Genomic DNA, 21,980 nt, shown 5'->3' with positions numbered 1-21,980 from the left:
CACATAAAATACTTCACTAAGGGTGGAAACTGTCTTGAACATAAGGATGGAAATGAAGAAAAGTACTTTTTGGGCTGAAAGGGCTAGTCAGTAACTTTAAAGAGGCAGTAATGTTTCAATGTGTTAATAATAAAAATTAAGTTCTTGCCAGTGAAATGTGTTACCCAGATTAATACTTTCCAAAACAATTTAGATGAAGGTCCATTATTACAGTGGCTACTCCAAGTAGTACGAGATTATATTAAAGATCACATTACATTCAAAGTACAAATAACTCGCAGCTTTCTTATTTGACATCCATTTATGTACTGCTTGATAAATCTAGATAAACGCTTTATTCATTCCAGACTACGTTGTGTTGCACATTTTTGCTCACATTACACTCAATCTAGTTACCGCTTCTACCGGTTAGTATATTTGGCCTTTGTCTCCTACTTTCCCGCTTTTTAGGAACTGCTGCAGGATGGCGGGAAATATACGTGGTCTTTGACTACTCCATTGTATTATTTGTCTGCACCTATTGAAGTGGTGTTAAAGAGCAACTTTTAGTTTTAGTGTAATTATTTGTTTGGGATTGTTTTGTGCGCATTATTTATAATATCTTACGACATAAAAAAGTTAGTTCGTTTTAGTAGGTGTTCTGTGAAACGCATTTTTTAAGAAACTGTTCGAACAATGGAGGGTTTCGACGATGCTGGATTATTTTTCTCTGATAACTTTGGTGATGAACAGCAAAGCGCTGGTCAGGTCAATTTAAAGGCAGTTAAAAGGAAATTTAAAGAGTTTTTTACGTCAATTCCATGAAGGCAATTTCAACTACAAATACAGGTAATATTTAGTACATTTTCATTGCAAAGAATTGATTTCAAACTGCACTAGCCTAGGTATAGAAAAACATTTTATGCATAAGATAATTGCAGACCTAGACCAAGCAAGATACTTATCTTTATAGAACTGTCTTTCCCTGGATTATTTTAAAACTGGTGAGCTAGCCTCTTGGTAATTACTCGGCTCATTTAAAATAAGGCTGCAGTTTAGTAAGCGGCCACCACCAAAAGTAGAATCAGAATATCAAATTATCGGTTAGAAATACCTAAACTATTAAACACAAAAAACAATTTAATTACAGTTATTTACAATTACTAATATTCCAAATTTTTTAAAAAAATTTAGCCTACTGTTGGGACTTAATTCAAAGTAAAATCATTTGTATGGTATTATTTGAGTAGTGCCTAATACCCGCAAGTACAGATAGTATCTACTTGTGTTAATTGTTGTTGTGTAGCTGTCAGCCTAAAATAAATAGGCCAGGGTAGACTTTAATAAGCGGCCTACACTCGTTATTCGGTTGTTTTTATCCGAAGGAATAATTCGATATTAAAATTTATTTAACTTAGCCTAGCACATGATTCCAACTTATTAGTTATAGTAATTTTAATGTAAGCAATAAATAATAAAGTAGGCCTAACTAGTATTTTGAGACTTTGGAAATGGTGACAAATATGTGAGATATTTCTCACAAGTGACGAGATTTGTGTAAGTTGCTTCATCATGTGTGGATTTGGTCCCTGGTGACCCATGGGGAGAATTCTTTCTTTCATTTCACAAATGCGGTTACTCATTGATATCAAGCTGGGCCAATTATTAATATTGTAAGGTTTCTTTGATACTAAGTCTAGGCCATATTTGGTTTTGTATTGTTAGTGTTAAATTTATGTTTTTAAAATTGTAATGTACGAGATTATTCTTTTTACAGTAATTTATTAAAAATCTTTATTGTATACGATTATATACATATTGAAGTTGAATAATATATCAAATTATTAAACACAAATAACCGAATAACAAGTGTAGCCCGCTTATTATAGTATAAAATTTAGTAGAACAAGTGGGTAGAGTCTAATAAACAGACTCTGTTTTTAAATTGATTACTATAGGCTAATATCGATACTTAATATTCACATATCATATATAGGGACAATCTTATAAATAATAAACATTTATAACAGAAAATACGAAATTTGCATAACTATTTATGTTTTCTCTTGGGTAGCAATGATTAACCACTTTCAAGAAATTGTTGAAAGCATCCTCTCTAGAAAAGCGTACTTCTCTTCTTTACAAATACTCACAAATATCTTATATATTATTTATATCCCAAATTAGTTCATCAATCTAGGGGAATGAGGGAATGGATGTTTCTTGATGGGGGGAGCGATAACAAGCTAAAGGGGGAGTAGGGATACCTCTAGCATATGGTGAATTTTGATTGTCGTTTTTCCTCTGTGCTCTCGGTCTTGTTTGCAAATACATATCTTATTTGCACATCTCATTATTAAATTATTTTTTTTCCTGTTTCGTGATTGGTCAAATTTTGCTACATGTCAAAAATGAAAACATTCTTTGTGTTTTGTTGTTGACATTAGCAATTTTGTATGCAAGTTTTACAAACACTTAATTATATTATTCTATATAGTAGGGCAATGGCCACTACTGTTAGAAGTATACATAGAATTTTTAATTCGCCTCCTAACGAAATAAAAGAAAACCACACGTTGTTTCTGCCCATTCTGACACAATATAGTTTAAAGTGCACTTATGACACTAACTTTTACATTGAATGGCATATGCAGAAAAACATCACTCACTAGCATCACAAAAGCCCCTCCTCTTACATACCTACTTCTCCTTAGTTTATTATTTTCCCCCACCCAGAAACCCCAATTCCACCTGGTTTCCTAGATTGATGGATTAATTCAGATATAACCTAAATTAAAATGCCAATATTTGTGCAATGTATGGGAATAATATTTACTTTTGCCACTTACCTAAATCAATCTATAAACCACCCTCAGGCTCTGGGGATTAAGCATTTCTCAAAATCAAATTTTTTTCCCCATTTTTACAGGTAGGCTATGTTTTTATTTTCAATAGTAAATATACATTGTAAATGAAATCTTATTCACCCTTCCTTTATGGGTACTGTCCCATCTTTTTAAAGTTGTTGGGGGCAGACGTTAATAAACGTCCTATATACCTACTTGTTCGGTTTGTTTTTATAGAATGTATAGATTATTTCTATAAAATTAAATATTTAGATATTACAATTTATTTAACTTAACATATTGATGTATTATAATAATGTCCGTTAACAATAAACAACAAGTAATATCTATTTTTTTAGATTTTTTTAAAAATGGTGATTATTATGAGATTGAAAGTTCTTGGTGAGTGGTCATAGAGGTTGAGGAGTGGAATACCGGCAGACTCTCTTGCACACTATCTTTGTAATCGTTTGTACCGCAAGAAGTGCGCCTGTCGGGTAAGAATCCTTTCCTTCTATTTCACAAAAGCGGTTGCTCACAGCTATCCAGGCAAGCTTTAAGTGTTGTAAAGTATCTTTAACATGTGGGTCCAGTTTAAAGTTGGTTTTTTTTAGTGATCATTATTAAGTTGTTTTTTTTTTTTGTTATAATGTTTTATTCATGTTGTTAATGTATAACTATTCTTGTTGTACGATTATTATATAATATCGAAGTTGCGTAACATACCGAATCGTTAGATAATAATAATCGAATAACGAGTGTAGGCCGCTTAATAAAGTCTCAGCGTTGTTTGATTTTTTATCAAAGTTTTTTCTGAAATACGGGGTTTTTAATTAACAAAAATACTTTTACTTTATCCCCCAACTTTTTTGGCGGTGAAGGGTTAAAAACCACCAAATGGCATGATATATAAAAGTTACCCTTACTCTTTTATTTGCTTCATAATTACTAATTCTATTATCAATAGTGGAGACGTTACATGTGAAATATTGGCACAATTTCAAAAACGACGGGCTGGTGCCAGTGGATGGCAAGATATTCAATATTGCTTTTGTGGTTAGTAATAGGAGTTCTTTGATTTTTCTTTTATCTACCTTACCTATATGATTGGCAACATTTTGGGGTGAGAATACATTAATGTAATTTACATGAGTTGAGTCACCGCATTCGATACCTCAAAAGCATTGGTTTTATCCCAATATCTTCCTATACCTAAGTGATAGTTTAGTTCAAGTAAATTACCATAATATTTGTGCTAAATTTGCTTGCTCGGTGGTTGAATATTGGCTAGAAACAGAATAGAATGGTTAAATATTTTATATAGTGTTAGGTTATAAACTGCCAATTACATTTTTATATCTTGGCCTATCTAAATCAATAATGTAGGTAGTTGGTCCCAAAATATGTACATGTTACTTAATTTGTGATAATAGATACAAAGTTCTTACCATAATTTTATACATATGCATTTTTAACCAGGTATATCGTTTCTTTTCAGAGATGCATTGAAACGTCAGTATAAACCTCGGTCAGTATTGGTTAGGAAATAAATATTGAGGATTTTAGCAAGTTTTGATGAAAACCTTGCTGATAAATTGTACAAACAACCAACAGAACACTTACCAGTGGTAAGTAGGCTCAGGTTAAAACATGCATACAATCTCCAAATGTCTGATTAAAGTTATTTGTTGTCAAATTCTAGTTATGTACAAACTTCCAACCTTTATAGAATAGTGCTACATTTGTATAGTTTCAAATGTTTATTTCTTGGTTATTTTATTTACAACATTATTTACAGTAAGTTACTTTATAAATAGATATTTTTAAAAATTGATAATTGTTCAAAGTTATCTTACTTTTGTCAATAGCTGCTATTTTGCAGATACACATGGTATTATTGTTTAGCTATTACCCTAAGTTTTAAATATTAGTACATAATCTATTGATCTACATACATGTTTTCTTTGTTTAAAGTTCAAATGATGAAAGGGCGTTTAGAGCAAAGTCAATCCTTGTTCACGTGGTTATGGTACTTTAAGAGTTAAGAGTAGGCGGACATTTGCCACTATTAATTTTAATCTCTAAAAAAGACCTTTAAACAAAAAAACAATATAACACTGGTTTTTCCCCATCCCTTCTTCACTATTACAAATATCTCTTACACTCTTAATTGTAAATATGTAGTTAGTTAGCAAGTCAAAGAAACATGGCTCTTGTGTTGAGTAAAGTCAAGTGAGTGACACCAATTGAGAAGTATGTTGGACATGAAATGTCCAAGTAAAATAAAACACAACACGCCAATCAAGTCAATTTATAGCATTTTAATTATATTTACAAAATGCCCTCACTTTGTTCAATATTATTTTGGTCCTGCTAAACATGTCTTTTCGTATTGCTATGTTTTGTTCACTGTTACATGTAGTGTGCGGCTATAAAAATAATAAGCTATAACGGTCTCTATCTAATTTTTAAACTTGTTGCTAAGTTTGGTGTATCTCAAATGATCGAATAATAAAGTCATTATTATGAGTATGACTTGACCATCAACAAAAAATGTTGCCCCAAATATGTTTTACTACATTTAGCCTACCTGTGATGTTTTTTAGATTATTTATACATTACAGTGTGACAGTCACAACAAGTGTTGATCTAGAATGAAGGTTGTATTATTAGTAATGATATTATATTTTAATTAATCCCAAAGGTTAATAAATTTTACCTTTTAGTTTGAGGAAGCAGCTAGAGAAAGTTGCTGATGAAATCACAGCCCCCAGACCAGAAGGTGAAGAACATGTGGGAAGACATCCAGATTTTACTGAACTCAGATTGCACTTCCTACATCGCTTCGAAATGTCAAGGTAAGGTCAATGAGTTTGTGTTATGAGTGTGTTACCGTTTTCATCTTTTAAAAACCAATTTTCTTTTGAAATAATGTGTTATAGATGTGGTGCAATTTGTTTACCGGTTAGGTTAGTTTTTAAAATGTTTTAAACACTTTTTAGCCTCAGCTACATTCTCTATAGAGAGAATAAATAGAAAAAGTTGGACCATTCTAGAAGGCATTTCTAATCGGATAGCTTAAAAAATGGATAACAATAAGAATATGAATTTGTTAAAATAAGTAAGTACAGTATTAAAAATGTAAATGAGGGGTATGAAATATTTTATGATATACTTATTTCATAACATTTTACATCATATTTAATTTAAGATAATTTTCATTCTTGGAGTAATAATTCATGTACATTTGTAAAAAATATGTATCCTTATTTATGGTTATTTCATCTTACGCCTGATTTCCAAATCACCCAAAATTACTACTTTAAATGTTCATAATTCCCTTTTGATTGATCCAAAATCTTGTTTTCTGTTCTTTGATATCTTCAGGAATAAATGGCTGTGACTATAGTTTTTGTATACAACTTTAACCTTATCTTAAAGTTTGTAAGTAAAGAGTTAAAATAAATTAAAAACATATTTTAAACTAATTTTAATACTTCATAACTTTTAGGATTGATCCATATTACATATTATTGGAATTAAAAGATATATTATAATTATGAAAAAAATTAAAATAATTTTACTCTGCATAGTTACAAGGAAAAAACAATTTTTCACTTGTAGGACTGTCAAAGCAAAGTGCAAAATTGTATTTAACAATGCCAGGTATTCTCTATTCCTTTTGTGCATTTAGATATCTTAAAAGGTTGTCTGAAGGTAAACAAACCTTTTGCTCGAATATCCATTAAATCATACTTTAAGAATATTTTTTAAATTTGTAATAAATGTAAAAATGGGCATTTTAGGGTCTTTTGCATAAGTGTGCATATTTTTGTTATGATAAGATATTTGTTGTTTAGCAATTCCAATGCCTTCAGTTCCTTTAACTGTATAGTAATAATTCTAATGGTATTACCCTTTCATTTCAGTCAGAGCAAGTTTCTCGATTAGTCAAGATCCCAGGAATTATTGTGTCAGCATCGGGTATCCGGGCCAAAGCTATCCAGATATCCATCCAATGTCGGTCCTGCAGGACAGTAGTTCCAAACCTCCCAGTTCGGCCCGGACTGGATGGTTATGTCTTGCCAAGAAAATGCAACACGTAATTATACAAATTGTGAATTTACTCAGTAATTAGGTTAGGGTGAAATAATGCAATATTGCTGCACTTATAATGTTTATTCAATTTGATCCTGCTGCATGAATACAATTATAGAATCTCCTATCAAGACATTTTTAATTTTCAAGTCAGTTAAAACATATACTTCAATTTGGGTAATTGAACAAAAGTTATCTCAGGAGTGTACCATATCAATGACTTTTTCAACTTGTTTTTGTCCAATCGTTTATAGTTTTATTTCAATCTTAGCCTTTAGTAATTTTTAAAAAAATGCTAGTGTAAATCTTTCTCCAGATGTCCCTTGTTAGTAGTTTATGTAATCAAGAACTTCAATTTGATTTGACAATAGACAATAGACAATAGACAGTTTCTTTATTCATGTACATAGAGTTACAGAATTGGCGTCAAGTAGGTAAAGGTAATAATTTAGGATATTAGTCAGCAATGTAGAAAACAGTGGATTAAACCATTTTAAGCACTATGATTAATGGTTCCTCCAGTTTATAAATTCTTCAAGGGAGTAAAATGTCCTCTGTAGAAAGGAAACCATTCTTGGAGTTTCTTCTTGAAGCATTTCTGTCCACTGTTTATTTTCAGATGGTCTGGAAGAATATTTGAAGAGTTTTAGGTCCTGCATAGCTTGGCTTCCTCTCGTACAGAGCAAGACGATGAATTGGCAGAGCATAGTTCATGGCGTTCCAGGTGTTGTAATGGTGCATTTCTCCCAGCCTTGTAATGTTCTGTGAGACAGCATAGCAGATCACTTCAGTCACAAACAGAGATATCACAGTCAAGATTTTAAGATTTTGAAAAGCTTGCCGGCAAGTAGCCTTTGGGTCTAGTCCTGCCAATGTTCTCACAGCTTTCTTTTGAAGTATTAGTACCCGTTGGAGATTCCCGATGGAAGAGTTTCCCCATACCACTAATCCATATCTTAGATGTGCTTCAAAGAGTGAGAAATACGCAGTTTTTGCTGTGTCCCAGATTGCTCATTTTTGTTATTCTTTTTAATACATATAGGCTACTGCTGAGCTTTTCTGCAGAGTTGGTCTACATGTGGAGTCCAGGTTAGATTGTTGTTCAATGATGATTCCTAGGTAGTTAGCTTCATTTTTCAATTCAATATCTGGCAAGCCATGTATTTACTGCACTTGCTCTTCCTAAGTTCAGTTGTTGGGTTTTGCGGTCATTTAATATAAGATTGTTTTGGTGACAGTATTTGCTTTGCCATGTCTAGGGCTACAAAGGAAGATTATTTCAAGTTCTGGTATTTGTTTCTCGGCCACCAGCAAGGCTGTGTCCATCATGCATACATCATGACTTGGCAGAACTCTTGTAGATATTTTGGGAGGTCATTAGTTAACAGAATAAAAAGCATTGGTCCAAGAACTGAGCCTTGGGGAACACCTCTGTCAATTAAAAGTGGTGGTGATCTAGTTTTATAAATTGTATTGTTTAATGTATATGCTATCTCTACTGTTTGTGATCTGCCTTTAAGATAACTTGACATCCACTTTCCAGAAATCCCTCTTATCCCCATGTTCTTCATCTTTTCTAATATAAGATCATGCTCCAAGCAATCGAACGCCCTACTGAAATCCAGGAAAAATGCACTGATGGCAGTTCCTTCCTCCATTTCATTCAGCACAAGCTCAGTGAAATTTATTATGGCAGAAGTTGTTGATCTGCCTTTGAGGAATCCATGTTGCTGGGCTTGTGATGATGTTTGTTTACTGTCAGATGGTTCAAGAGTCTGACAAGGGACAATTTTCTCAATTACTTTGGATATTGTTGATAGGAGTGATATGGGGGCGGTTAGTTATCGATTGAGGTGCTCGGATTCTTTTTGATTTTAGGAAAGACTTTTGCTAGTTTTAATGCTTTGGGAAAAATTCCTTGGGTGAAAGATAGGTTTATGATGAATGTAAGTGGAGGTGCAATTTCTTCCTTACAGTGTTTTTAGTAGTATGGAGGACACTTCATCAATTCCAGAGGATGGTTTGGATTTAAAAGAAGATATGGTGTTTGTTACTTCGATGACTGATACTGGTAGAAAAGTCAAGTCAGGAATATAGTCAGTTTCTAGCTCATTTAGTTGTGGCCTTTGTTGTATCTGGCCAGCAGCAGTAAGAGTTTTCTCCGCCACTGAGACAAAATGTTGATTGAAGTGTTGAGCAATTTCAAGCGGCTCCTCAATCAGTTCATTTTTGACTAGTAGTTGAAGGTTGATGGAAATCTTTTGTATTTTTACACCTTTCGTAGTTGATCACCTCCCAAAGGGCTCTTTGTTTGTTTTTCACAGTTTTGAATGTAGTTCGATGTGATTTCTTTTCGCTTTTCCTTCAGTTTTAAGTCATATTCCCTTTTTCTAGCAGCTGTTTCTGTTTTATTTTTCTTCTGAACTATGAAGTAGCATTCTGTCCAGTGCTTGTAAGTAGTTGTGTTTTAGTGTTTGTGTATCCTCATCAATCACTACACCAAATTTTCTTTTTTTCTTTGACCTTAATTTTTTGGTAGGACATGCTGTATTCAAGGCTAAAATCAAAGTATTATTAAAGCTGTCATAGGCCTGATCAACTTCTATTTTGTTGTAAACGTCACACCAGGTTACGTTTGACAGTATAATTTTTAGTTGATTGAGATTTTCCTGATTATACTGTCGACGTGTTGAGGATGGGAGTCTCAAGTTCTGGGGTTGGACGTTGATTGTGCTGATTTGCGCTTTGTGATCCGACAGTCCTGTAGTGATGACATCTACGTTGATGTCTTTAGAGTTTAAGTTAGAGCATACCATGTCAATAGATGTGGCTGATGTTGAGGTGACTCTAGTTGGCGGTAGCTCTAGTCTTTCGATGTTATGACTGCTCAACATATTTTCTAGTTTATTTCTGTTTTGGTTTTGTGTCAGCATGTCTATATTTATGTCTCCCATGATGATGGTAGGGCATTTCCATGTAGGTATTTTGTCTAAGGTACTTGAGATTATATTCAGGGCATCTTCAAGGTTCGAACTTGGAGGTCTGTAGACGCCAAGAAGGTATACAGTTTTCTGCTTCACTTTAATATTGACTGCATATTGTTCACAAATCAGTTCTTCAGAGGTTGTGTCTTTACTTTCTACTACATTTCCAAGTGATTCATGAGCGTATACGGCCACTCCTCCTTTTCTCGAAAACTTTCTGGAAAAACCCCCCAATTAATATGTAATCTCTTAGTTTGGTATGTAGAAGTTGGTAATCTTTTAGACTATGCTCTGTCAAGACTACAATATGAGGTTTTGTGGTGTGAAGTAAGTGGTCAAGCTGGTTTGTCTTGTTCATTAATGAGTCAATATTTTGGTGGAGTATTTTTAGCTTTTTTAGAGGGTTTATACTTTTAGTTTCAGTTGGGAGTTTATGAAGATTCTTGTAAAGGTTTTTGGTTTCTGCGGATGTTTCAGTTTTGCTTTTTTCCTGTGTGTTGTCTCTAAAAAATTGTGTTTTTTGTTATGATCTGCCATGATGTTATAGTTTACAGCCATATGTTCTTTATAAAATGCTATATTACTGCTAAAGAAGTCATCTAGAGTTTGGTCCTCTGCTAATGTTTTTGAGTTTAGGGGTGGTTTGCAGTTTAGAGCAGATGAAGTCTTCAGACAGTCAGTTAGTCTGCTAGTTTTAAAAGTGGAGTTGGGGTTTAGGTGGTGAACATCTGCCTCCACTACAATGATGTTGAAGTCCTCGTCATCACTTGGAGTGAAATCCAAACCGTTAACCTGGGATCCTGTTGCCTGTAGGGTTGTTCATTTGGCTGGATACCTCTGTCAATGTTGGTGTAGACAGTTTTTTAGTTTTGATAGCATCAATTGAAATAAGTCACTTGCCAGCCATAAAAGGGTGACAAATATATAACAATTAAGTTATGTAAATAGTACCCATTTTGAAATTTGGGTTTTTATAGACATCTGTGTAGATTTGTCTTAGCAGAAAGAAAATGTAGTTCAGACCAGTATTGTAGCCTATGTCATTAGTTTTTTTTCTGGTAAAGATGTATTGATCCTAGAACTTGACAAAATCCACTTAGGTGTGATATTCAGGTTCATATATTTACTTAATAGAACTTGAAAATATAGTATGATTGGACGACCATACCTGGCAGTGACTCTAAAAATGTTGATGGTCATAGACGGTTATAATTGAAAGCCATTTCATCAGTTGTTGCATTGGAAAAGAGGTTGATTCATTATGAATAATACCGAGATCTACGGTACGGTAGCCATACAAATTCCATCACATATTCTGAGTTCTCTCTTTCTCATTGCACAAAGTAAACATTTTAGTGACAATGAGATGTCTGTGTTTTCTCATTAGTCTATGTTATTCTCACAATCGTCCATAATTATTTATCATTAAGAGAAATTTTTATCTGTGCACATGGTCTTTTCTTATAGTAAAGAACCCGAAATCACTGGTTTCCAAATAAAAACATTCTTAGTCTCATCGGACATCCAGACATCTTATCAGGCTGTGAGATGTCTTGGAATATCACTTGTGTCAGTTACTATCATTGAGATCTAATTATTTATCACCTCAAATTTTAGTTTTAAAACGATTTATTGTAATTAATTTTGTATGAGTTTAAATAATATTTATCACAAAACCAATTTTTCCATCTATTTAGAGAGCAAGCCGGCCGACCAAAATGTCCATTGGACCCTTACTTCATCATGCCAGACAAATGTTCCTGTGTCGACTTCCAGGTGTTGAAGCTGCAGGAATTGAATGACTCTATTCCTCAAGGAGAAATGCCTCGCCATCTCCAGCTTTATGTGGACCGGTGAGCTATGTCTTTTGAATAAGTATTAATGTCAGACATGACTGGTACTTTGTTTTGCTTGTTAATTTTTATGAACATGATATATAAGTTCAGTGCTTAATTTTAGATTTATTGTCGTAAATATGATTGTATTAAACATGTCTAGTTATATGTAACTCAAGTAATGGCAGTAGTCTTACTTTAAATGGCTATGGATTTAAAAACTGGCAATTTGTGTAGTTCAGATTATTATTTGTATAGTTTTCCACAATTTACACATAACACCTAATGCATATATTATATTCAGTTATTAATTACTTAATATTAATCATAAGACTCCTCAGGGTAACAAACAATAACATATAACTTAGCAACCATAGCCAAAATGAAAATTAAACTGTAACAGACAGAGTTGAAAGTAAAAGGTGCCTTTTAGTATTGGTGGACTGTTCTTACCTGTCAAACGTTTGATTGATGTTCATATATCCATAATTAGTTTAACAGCTGTAACAATAACACAAATGACAAAGTGTCTCAGTATCATATGTTTACTGACTACTGCATGCAATTTTGGGTAAAAAAGCTGTCGCCATTATAGGTTAACATTATTAGTGCAAGAAAACATTAATATCAGACACTGCCTTACAATGCCGAGAAGAAAACGACCCAACATAGGTCGTCGAAGTAGATCGAATGTGCGGCGAGCTACCTCACGCGCTAATCGCACTGATGACCAGCAAGAGACTGATAATGATAACAGTCGTATTGGTATGGCACATTTGCGTTCTACAGTAAATCAGAATGAAGTGGATAGACAGAATGCAACGAGTCATTAGTCTGCTTAATATAATTGTATAGTATTGTGAAAATAATGTCTGTAGACATTAATCACTTTGCATGATGATTTTGTACTTTAGGAAATGAGATTGTAATGGCATGTTTCGAATCAGTGATGTACCATGAATTGAGAACCATAAGTGGTCTATAATCAGCAAATAACTCTTGGTTGCCAAGCAAGGGGATATCAGAGCATGAAATGACACTGCTCAAATTCAGTCATATCTTACAAGGCATAGTTGTGTGACAAAATTATGACCATTACATATTATATTTGCTATGTTGTTAAATGGATACAGTTACTATAATGGGATTGCTGTTAGATATTTGCATTGAGTTGGTTTTGATGGGTAATAGATATTTGAGATTAAATTAGTGGTCTTCTTTAGATACATTACAATTCGGGTAAACTAGGAATTCAGTAAAAACAACAGATTACAGATAATTAGGAATTTATTTGTTACAAAAATAACGGTACAAGAGACTCAATTTATTATTTTGTTTAACAGTGATTAGTAGAGAAAAACAAAGTAACAAGTAAAATTAAATGTAGTGTACTGTTTCATTAAAAAAAAACTCAATCTTTTTTGTTAACATTGACAATGCCTTTTGGAAATACGATCATGCGGGACATTTTAAAGGTCATTGTTTCCTTTGAAGAAGTTTCGAAATGTTGCTCAGTCGGTTTAGCTGCTCCTTGGCTCCAGCAAAATTTTCATGGTGGTCATCAAATCAGTGCTGTTGTCTGTCCCAAGCCAGTTATTTACACCTTCCAAATTTATAATTATCAAGCTCTCAGAGCTACAAACATTCATACACATATTGTACACATTATTCTGCAAACAAATTTTCACACTAGAAATTTAACAAATCTTGTTTATTCTTTAAAAGTTGGACTTCTTTCACTTTATAAAACTAATTTGGATAAACCTCATTGATGAGGTTTAAATAAAGTTGTACTGTTACTGCTGACCCAGTTTGCATTAGGTTTATTAAAAACTAGTTTTCATATTATCTGCTGGAAGCCTAACTCATTTCTATAATTTAAGTGTGATATAATTTATTTAATATTTGAATTTTTATAAGTTTCAGTTTTTTTACACTTCTTATTTAATTTTGTGATTTGTTTAATTTAGACTTATTTTTATTTGCTTTTCCTGTTACCTTTGATTTTGTCTCATTAGGTATCTCTGTGAAAGAGTAGTTCCAGGCAATAGGGTTGTTATCCTTGGTGTATTCTCTATCAAGAAAGTATCCAAATCTAAGGTAGGTTATCTTATCCATTACAATTTGTTATTTAAAACTATATCAATAGCTAAATAAAGATATTAATTTGTGGCTGTGCCCACACAAGATAAGCTGTTCCTAATGTTTCTTCTTTGTTAGTGCTGTACTATATCTACGTTTAGTTGCATTTTGTTACTACTAAATCATTTTTTCAACTTGCTCAATTTAATACTATTGGAAATGTTGTGTAATTTGAGCAGTGTTGATGAGCTTTTTTTGTGAGGAAATGATAGACCCAAAATGATATCTGAACAATATAGTTTTGGTAAATTAATTATGTAGTTAATTACCTAAAGTATAAAAAGGACTGGGTATCAATACCTTTTATTTAATGCTGTATTAATAGTAAATTGATACAAGCATCCCTGAACTAATCCAACCCTTTCTTATTCACATTGTATGATCCCAAAACCCTTAAAAAAGACACCCATTTCATCTTGGTGATATCAAAATACTTTCCTGTTTTGTTCTACTACCGTTTTATTTGTTGTTGATTTGTTAGAATGATATTTATGACTTGATTGTTTTAAAAGGATGTTTGCTATTAGTTGTTCAAAATTTTTTGTTTTAAGTTCTTAATTTACGATTTATATATAACAAACTGAGAATAATCCCCATTACAGATTTATTTTACCTATACATACAGATTTGTGTGACAACTATGCAATCAAGATGATATTGAAAAAAATATTTTGAATGTATCGTAAGTTTTATTCCATTTTGGCAGAGAGGGTGGAGGTGGCAAGGAAAAGTCGAGCATTGTGGGTGTGCGGGCACCATATATGCGAGTGGTGGGGATTCAAGTGGATGATGGAGGAGCGGGGAAATCCACAACGGGTGCTGTCACTCCTGAGGAGGAGGATCTGTTCCGCCGCACTAGCAGCGTCACCCGACATTTACGAACGATTTGTCCAAGTCCATTGCACCCAGCATCTTTCGGTTCAGCTGATATCAAGAAAGCCATCACCTGTCTCTTGTTTGGAGGTTATTGCTTTGTTGGATACTTTTGTGTATATACAGGGTGTCCACATAAGGGAGTCACAAACTTCTGTGTCAAATAGTAATAATCATTTCAGGCAAAAAAGTCATGTAAACCATAGGAAGAAAAATGTCCTCGTTTTGCTACTAGATGCCATTTTGTATAATAGTTATTATCTGTAATAATAACTATTACAAAGAAACCAAATTTGGCACCTAGGTTTAAATAGATAAGAGAGAAATTCAAGAAATTATTTGTGTTATTTTTCATTAATATTAAAAGGATGTTTTTTTCTCTTGTCTAGTCAAAACAATGTGCCAAATTTTGGTTTCTTGAGCTTCACTAGTTTTTAGATTTAGATTAGATAAAAATTCAAAATGGCTTCTAGCAGCTAAACGAGACATTTCTCAACCTAATGTTTATATGCTATTTTTTGTTTGAATGATGGATACTATCACCCACAGAAGTTTGTGACATCCTTTTGCGCACACACTTATTTAGTCTTGTTCGTATTTGAAATGATTCACACTATTATCATATTTTTCATGTTGAAATATTCACAGAAAATCAGTTGTTTAATGCAAAAAATATTTAAAAATGTTCCTAAAATAAGCAAGGTATTAACTTTCTAAAAAAAAATCATTTAAAATTCTCTTTTCATGGTCACAAATGTGAGTTGTTAATTAATATTTTTTCATCTTCTTAAAAGCCTTTAAAATTTCTATAAACTGATATCCTCGACCAGCAATATAATAATATTTACACTATACTAATTTATAGACATATGTTGATATAAAGTAAACAGCTATGAAATTTCATGGTTATAAACTAATATCTTATACTTCAGTGTCGTTTGGTTTCCTTGTTCTAAGATTTAATAAAATCTACTGCAGGTTCCCGTAAAAAGAATGCCTGATGGCTTGACACGTCGAGGGGATATCAATATGCTGCTATTAGGAGACCCCTGGCACTGCCAAGTCCCAGCTGCTCAAGTTCGTAGAGAAAGTATCCCCTGTGGGAGTGTATACTTCAGGCAAGGGTTCCTCCGCAGCTGGTCTCACAGCATCTGTCACCAGAGACCCTGCCAACAGTATGTTCAAATTTATCTATTTACATTTCTATTTAGTTGTTAATTAAACCAAATAATCTTAGATTTCTTTAGGTCTACATGACCAACTATTTTATATAAATTGTGCATTTTATAATTATATTCAATGGTGATGGGCAAATCCAAAAGTTTTGAATCTTGGATCCGTTTCCGAATCATAAAAACCAATTCTTGAATTTTGAAAATAGCTTTTATTAACCTAAGTATAATTTAAACAAAATCATCACCAATCCAATTTCTATCATTCTCAAACCTTTGCAGACTATCTGTGAGTACAAAAATTAATTAAAGAATAAGACTTTTATTATAAAGGAATTTGCAGAATTCGTAGAAATAGCTATATTTTAATTAAACAGGGTTATTCCGTATCAAATCAAACATAGTGGATGTACATGACCACCTCAGAATTTTTATAAAATTTTGTATAAAGGTAGTCCTCAACGTAGATTAGGAAAATTTCCAATACATTTTTAAATTCATTAATTTTTTTAGTTATTTTTTACATTAATTTTAAATTTTTCCAGAAGGTAAAATTAATTCCAGAATAAATTTTCAAACTACCCATTCATAGAGTGGGAAAGGCTGGTTAAAATTTGGCCTTAATATGAACATTGTAGGCTTGTTTTTTTCATCAGTCTCTTCATTGAACCCCAACTCCATCACATGGTTTTTTTCCATGGGCAGTTGTAGAAAAATGTCACTCTATACCAAAATCTTGCTTATGATAGCATCAGTTAATACTAGTTTTTCTTATTTTTTTACATTGTGCAGCACATCCATCTGAGTATCTTAAATTTATTTTGGCACTGACCCAAAGAATCATCTAGATCAGACTCTTCCTCATTATTATTTATGAGTGTCTCTTTACATTTTTAAATAAAGTGCATTAATTATTTTATCAAAAAACCTAAATTTCTTTCTTAGGAGCAACCCTCAAATTATAATTATGATAATAATCACCATCATAATAAAATTAAGTAAAATAAGGATACATAGTATGACATGTTTACAGCAGTTGTAGGTGGTTGGTAGGCGAATACAAACCTATTGTGACCTGTATTCTGTAGTTCAGTTTTAATCATTAGTGTTGTTTTTGTAGTTTTTTTACTAAGTGCATGAGTTAGTGAAGTTGACACACAACATAGTAGTTTGTGATTCCTGACTTACGCTCTGGTATGGTTTCTCTATTTTAACCTAGTTTGTAATTATGAGTTAGGTTAGTTATTTACCTAAAGAAGAGACCAGATTTCAAATCTCTAAACGTAATGTTACTGATTTTTTTTGTATCAACTGAATGATGGCAAATGTCCGAAAAAATCCTGTTTCCTTCACTAAGTGCAAGTAAAATATTATTTACAAAAGTATGATAGTTTGTTAATTAGGTTGCTTATCTACGCGTTTTAATACACAAAATGCAACAAAATTTCGTTTTTGTAATCAGTAATTTGCATAATGCTGATTAACTGTCGCCGTCTGGTGAATAAACATAGCAGCCTTGCACCGCTGCACAAACATCAATATAGAAAATACTAACTGCAAGCAAAACATTATTTTAAAAAAGTACGGCAAAAACATGTAATAACGATCAATAATTTTTGTACTGTCGGTCAGCTGATAATTAATGACGTGGTGGATCTTCGCAGATTTGAATGTTGAATGCCATTGATCAATCCACCAGATCATAACCTTTGTTGAAGATTTGGAGGATTTGAGATTTGGCTAAGACCCTTCATAAAATATACAGTATTTCATCCCTTATATATTGCAGTATTTACAAGAGATTGTAAGGAAAATACAAAAGAGGGCAGGATTATTTTACAAACTCAACAAAATAAAACACAAACATCTACAACCTATTTAAATGTGATCTCAACACAGTACAAGAACTCGAGGTATATAGGTACAACTGAGATGGTATAGTGAAACATCCTTGAGTTTTACCCTATAAGAACAAAGTTATACTTCAAACATTCTCATGTCCTTATTTTAGGTTGTAGAATTTTGGAAGTTTTTCTTTTTTTTTACATGTTATTAATATGCATCCAAATGCTATTTAAGAACAAGCAATTTATATTTTTTTCTGAGTAATTGATAACATGTTGGAAAAAACTAACGAAATTTTCGGATTTGTATTTATCGTATCTATAAAATAGAAATCTTCCCACATAGAATTAAAAATAAAGTCATAAAATTGTTTGAAGTGTAACATTGTTCATATGGAGTCTAATCAGAAGAGGCTGGTACAGCCAGCCTCTTAACGAAGAACAACTACTCTACAAGCTGTCATAATACAACTTAAGTCTCAATGAAGTAGCAATATATTATTTTAATAATGTTTGTATTTGATGAGGATATTATATATTGTGTCATGTTACAATACATCAAAAGACATTTAGATTGAAATATTTAGTAATGTTGTGATTACATTATTGAAATTGTCCAATAGGTTTGAATTTATTAATAATTTTGGAATTATCTGGACTTATTTAGCAGTTTTTAATTACGAGAGTATTAGTAAACAAACGAGACAAATCATTGTATATCAGAAACAGGTTGCTGTGTACATGAGAATACTCGCTCAAGTAGCTATCTTAACAAAATAATTCATCCATATTCCTTGTTCAATGAGTCATAATTTATTATTAAATACATATCATAAAATAAAATTAATAGTAGTATATTTAAATTATTATCTAAATGTAGTATATATAAAAATATTCTAGATTTCAACTCTATTATTGTTAAGTTGTAAAGGTTTCTGACTGTAGTAATGATGGTTACCTCAAGTTAGTTACAATCTTATCTCTCAGACTACTGTGAAGGACACTAGAACATATAATATGAACTGACATAACATTACAATTACTGCACTTTTCACTATTTGCAGTAATGATAATCGCCTGAAGATATTTTAGGACTGTCTCACAGAGCCTCACTGTGAAGACAATGGTGTGAGAGCCCATCTGAAACTGACAAAACATTAAACTACCGCCTCTTTTTCACTATTTGCAGTGATGATGATCACCTAAAGATAGTTTAGACTGTCTTTCAGACTCTCATAGTGAAGACACTAGTGCGAGGGGCCATCTGAACTGATTAGAGCGTCACAACTTCCGCACTGTTTCACTATTTGCAGTGGATGATGATCGCCTCCTAAAGATAGTTTAGACTGTCTTTCAGACTCTCATAGTGAAGACACTAGTGCGAGGGGGCCATCTGAACTGATAGAGCATCACAACTTCCGCACTGTTTCACTATTTGCCAGTGATGATGATCGCCCTAAAGATAGTTTAGACTGTCTCGCAGAGTCTCACTGTGAAGACAATAGTGCGAGAGCCCATCTGAACTGACAAAACATTAAACAACCGCACTTTTTCACTATTTAGCAGTGATGATGATCGCCTAAAGATGGTTTAGACTGTCTTTCAGACTCTCATAGTGAAGACACTAGTGTGAGGGGGCCATCTGAACTGATAGAGCGTCACAACTTCCGCACTGTTTCACTATTTGCAGTGATGATGATCGCCTAAAGATAGTTTAGACTGTCTCGCAGAGTCTCACTGTGAAGACAATAGTGCGAGAGCTCATCTGAACTGACAAAACATTAAACTACCGCACTTTTACACTATTTGCAGTGATGATGATCGCCTAAAGAGATAGTTTAGACTGTCTCGCAGAGTCTCACTGTGAAGACAATAGTGCGAGAGCCCATCTGAACTGACAAAACATTAAACAACCCGCACTTTTTCACTATTTGCAGTGATGATGATCGCCTAAAGATGGTTTAGACTGTCTTGTCAGACTCTCATAGTGAAGACACTAGTGTGAGGGGCCATCTGAACTGATTTGAACGGTACAACTTCCACACTTTTTCACTATTTGCAGTGATGAAGATCGCCGAAAGATAGTTTAGACTATCTCACAGACTCTCACTGTTAAGACAATAGTGCGTTATAACCATCTGAACTGACAAAATTTTACAACTACCTCTAATTACAGTAATGATGATCGCCTAAAGATAATTTGAGGATTATCTCACAGACTCTCAAAGTGAAGACACTAGTGCGAGGGGCCATCTGAACTGAAATACAATTTTGCACTTTTTCACTGTTTATATTTATAACTGCAGTAATGCAGATCACTTCAAGGTAATTTCTTCCTATCCCACAGATAATTATTAAGACACCATTATATGGTGTGACTAAATAGCTGAACTGAAGTATGAAGGGATGATGGGTAATATGGCGGGTAATCAAACTTGATCTTTGGCACCGATGGACACCTATCAAAATAAAACGCAGTACTATCGTAATACCAAAGAGCATCATTTTCAGCAGTGAATAAGTTTAAATTCAGTAATAATGACCACTTGAATTTAGTTTCAAATTATCTGCCACATAATTCACTACTGGTAGAACAATGGAAAGACGCTGATGTTATCTGAATTGAGAGAGCACAATTATTGCATTTTTAAACTTTAGTAATGATGATCGCCTGAATTTATTTTTGGATTATCTGCCACATAATTCACTACTGGTAGAACAATGGAAAGACGCTGATGTTATCAGAACCGAGAGAGCACAATTATTGTATTTTTGAACTTTAGTAATGATGATCGCCTTAAAATAGTTTAAAACTATCTCACAGACTTACTGTGAAGACGCTTGTGCGAGGGGCCATCTGAACGGACAAATCAATAGTTACTGTATTTTATACCTATTATACATTTGTGTTCATCGCTAAGTGTTGTGTTGCAGCGCAATTTTGTCATGGAGGGTGGAGCAATGGTGTTGGCTGATGGTGGAGTCGTATGTATTGACGAATTCGACAAGATGCGAGAGGATGACAGAGTGGCCATCCATGAAGCTATGGAACAACAGACCATATCTATTGCCAAGGTATGCTGTGTGCTGTAAGTTTTTTATATAAAAGGTAGGGAGAGGAGGTGATGTGTTATATCTTTTTGCAGTTCTTAACCCTTTAAGTGGCGGTCATTTGTGGTCTCAGTGGCAGGCCGGTTTTCGGGTAAAATGCTGTGTGATCAGTTAAACTTATTTTTAGAAAATATTGTCTAAGTGATAACCTAGCAACATTATATATTTTTGTTTTCCTTATGAACTATAGAATAAGAATAATATGATATTTGGTTCCTTATTTTTATTTTCAGATGAATATCATTGTAGATGTGTAAAGATTTTCTTTTAGAAAAAAATAAGTTTTAAGTTCTACTGTCCGTCACTTTGAAACTACTGGAGCTACAAAATAATGTCATATTCACAGAATATACACAATTTTATTCTAAACAAATTACTTTCTATGCATTTTTTTTCTATTTACAAGAACAAAAAAGTTAGATGGGAAAAACTAAATCTATGTACAAACTGTTTTTTGTTTTTGTTTTTCTACTCCGAGTCACTAGAATGGGCTTGTACTTTCCGCCCAGTAGTGTAGGGCCTATAATAGTGGCTTAGTTTGTCATAGCACAGTATATTTTGTAAATATAAAACAGGAATTGTCTTATCGCAAACCCCTCCCCATCCTCAGACAGAGGTCAAAGTCGAGCGGTCTAGTAGTTATGTGATTACAGAATCTCGCCGCCCGTTCAGCTGGTGCACCGCATTCTTGTACTTTCGTGTTTTACTGTGTGTGTAATAGATTAGTGATGGGTGACACTATGAGAATTTGGGATTTACCCAGGAGCGAAGAGGGGACCATTCGTTTTTTACAAGATCATGGACTAGTTGCCTAAATCTAAAATATTCGTGGCGGTCGGCAGTTGCGGCTCACTCACTCATCCTTGATATTGCTGCATTCTGGGCGTCACAGGAAAACCCATTAAACAATTAATAATCGTTTTAAGTTTGTAATTGAAGAGTTGCTTTTTCGTTCTATAATGTTTTTTTCTATAAATTTATGTTTGCGTTCTTCATACTGGTGTGGTCGGTATAATACCAAAGTACCCCAACATTTTCCATGACGAACGAATAATCTAAACATTTACCGGTAACACGAACAACGCGATAAACAATA

General features: G+C 33.3%; 1 pseudogene; it reads left to right on the top strand.

The window, feature by feature from the left end:
- The first annotated feature begins 496 nt into the window (after positions 1 to 496).
- Positions 497 to 20,848, top strand: LOC124373125 (annotated as a pseudogene).
- Positions 20,849 to 21,980: the final 1,132 nt, after the last annotated feature.

Source organism: Homalodisca vitripennis, unplaced genomic scaffold (assembly GCF_021130785.1).
Source record: "Homalodisca vitripennis isolate AUS2020 unplaced genomic scaffold, UT_GWSS_2.1 ScUCBcl_4883;HRSCAF=11315, whole genome shotgun sequence".
NCBI classification, from domain to species: domain Eukaryota; kingdom Metazoa; phylum Arthropoda; class Insecta; order Hemiptera; family Cicadellidae; genus Homalodisca; species Homalodisca vitripennis.
Note: the sequence above shows the minus strand (reverse complement) of the source record. Positions and strands in the feature narration are given on the sequence as shown.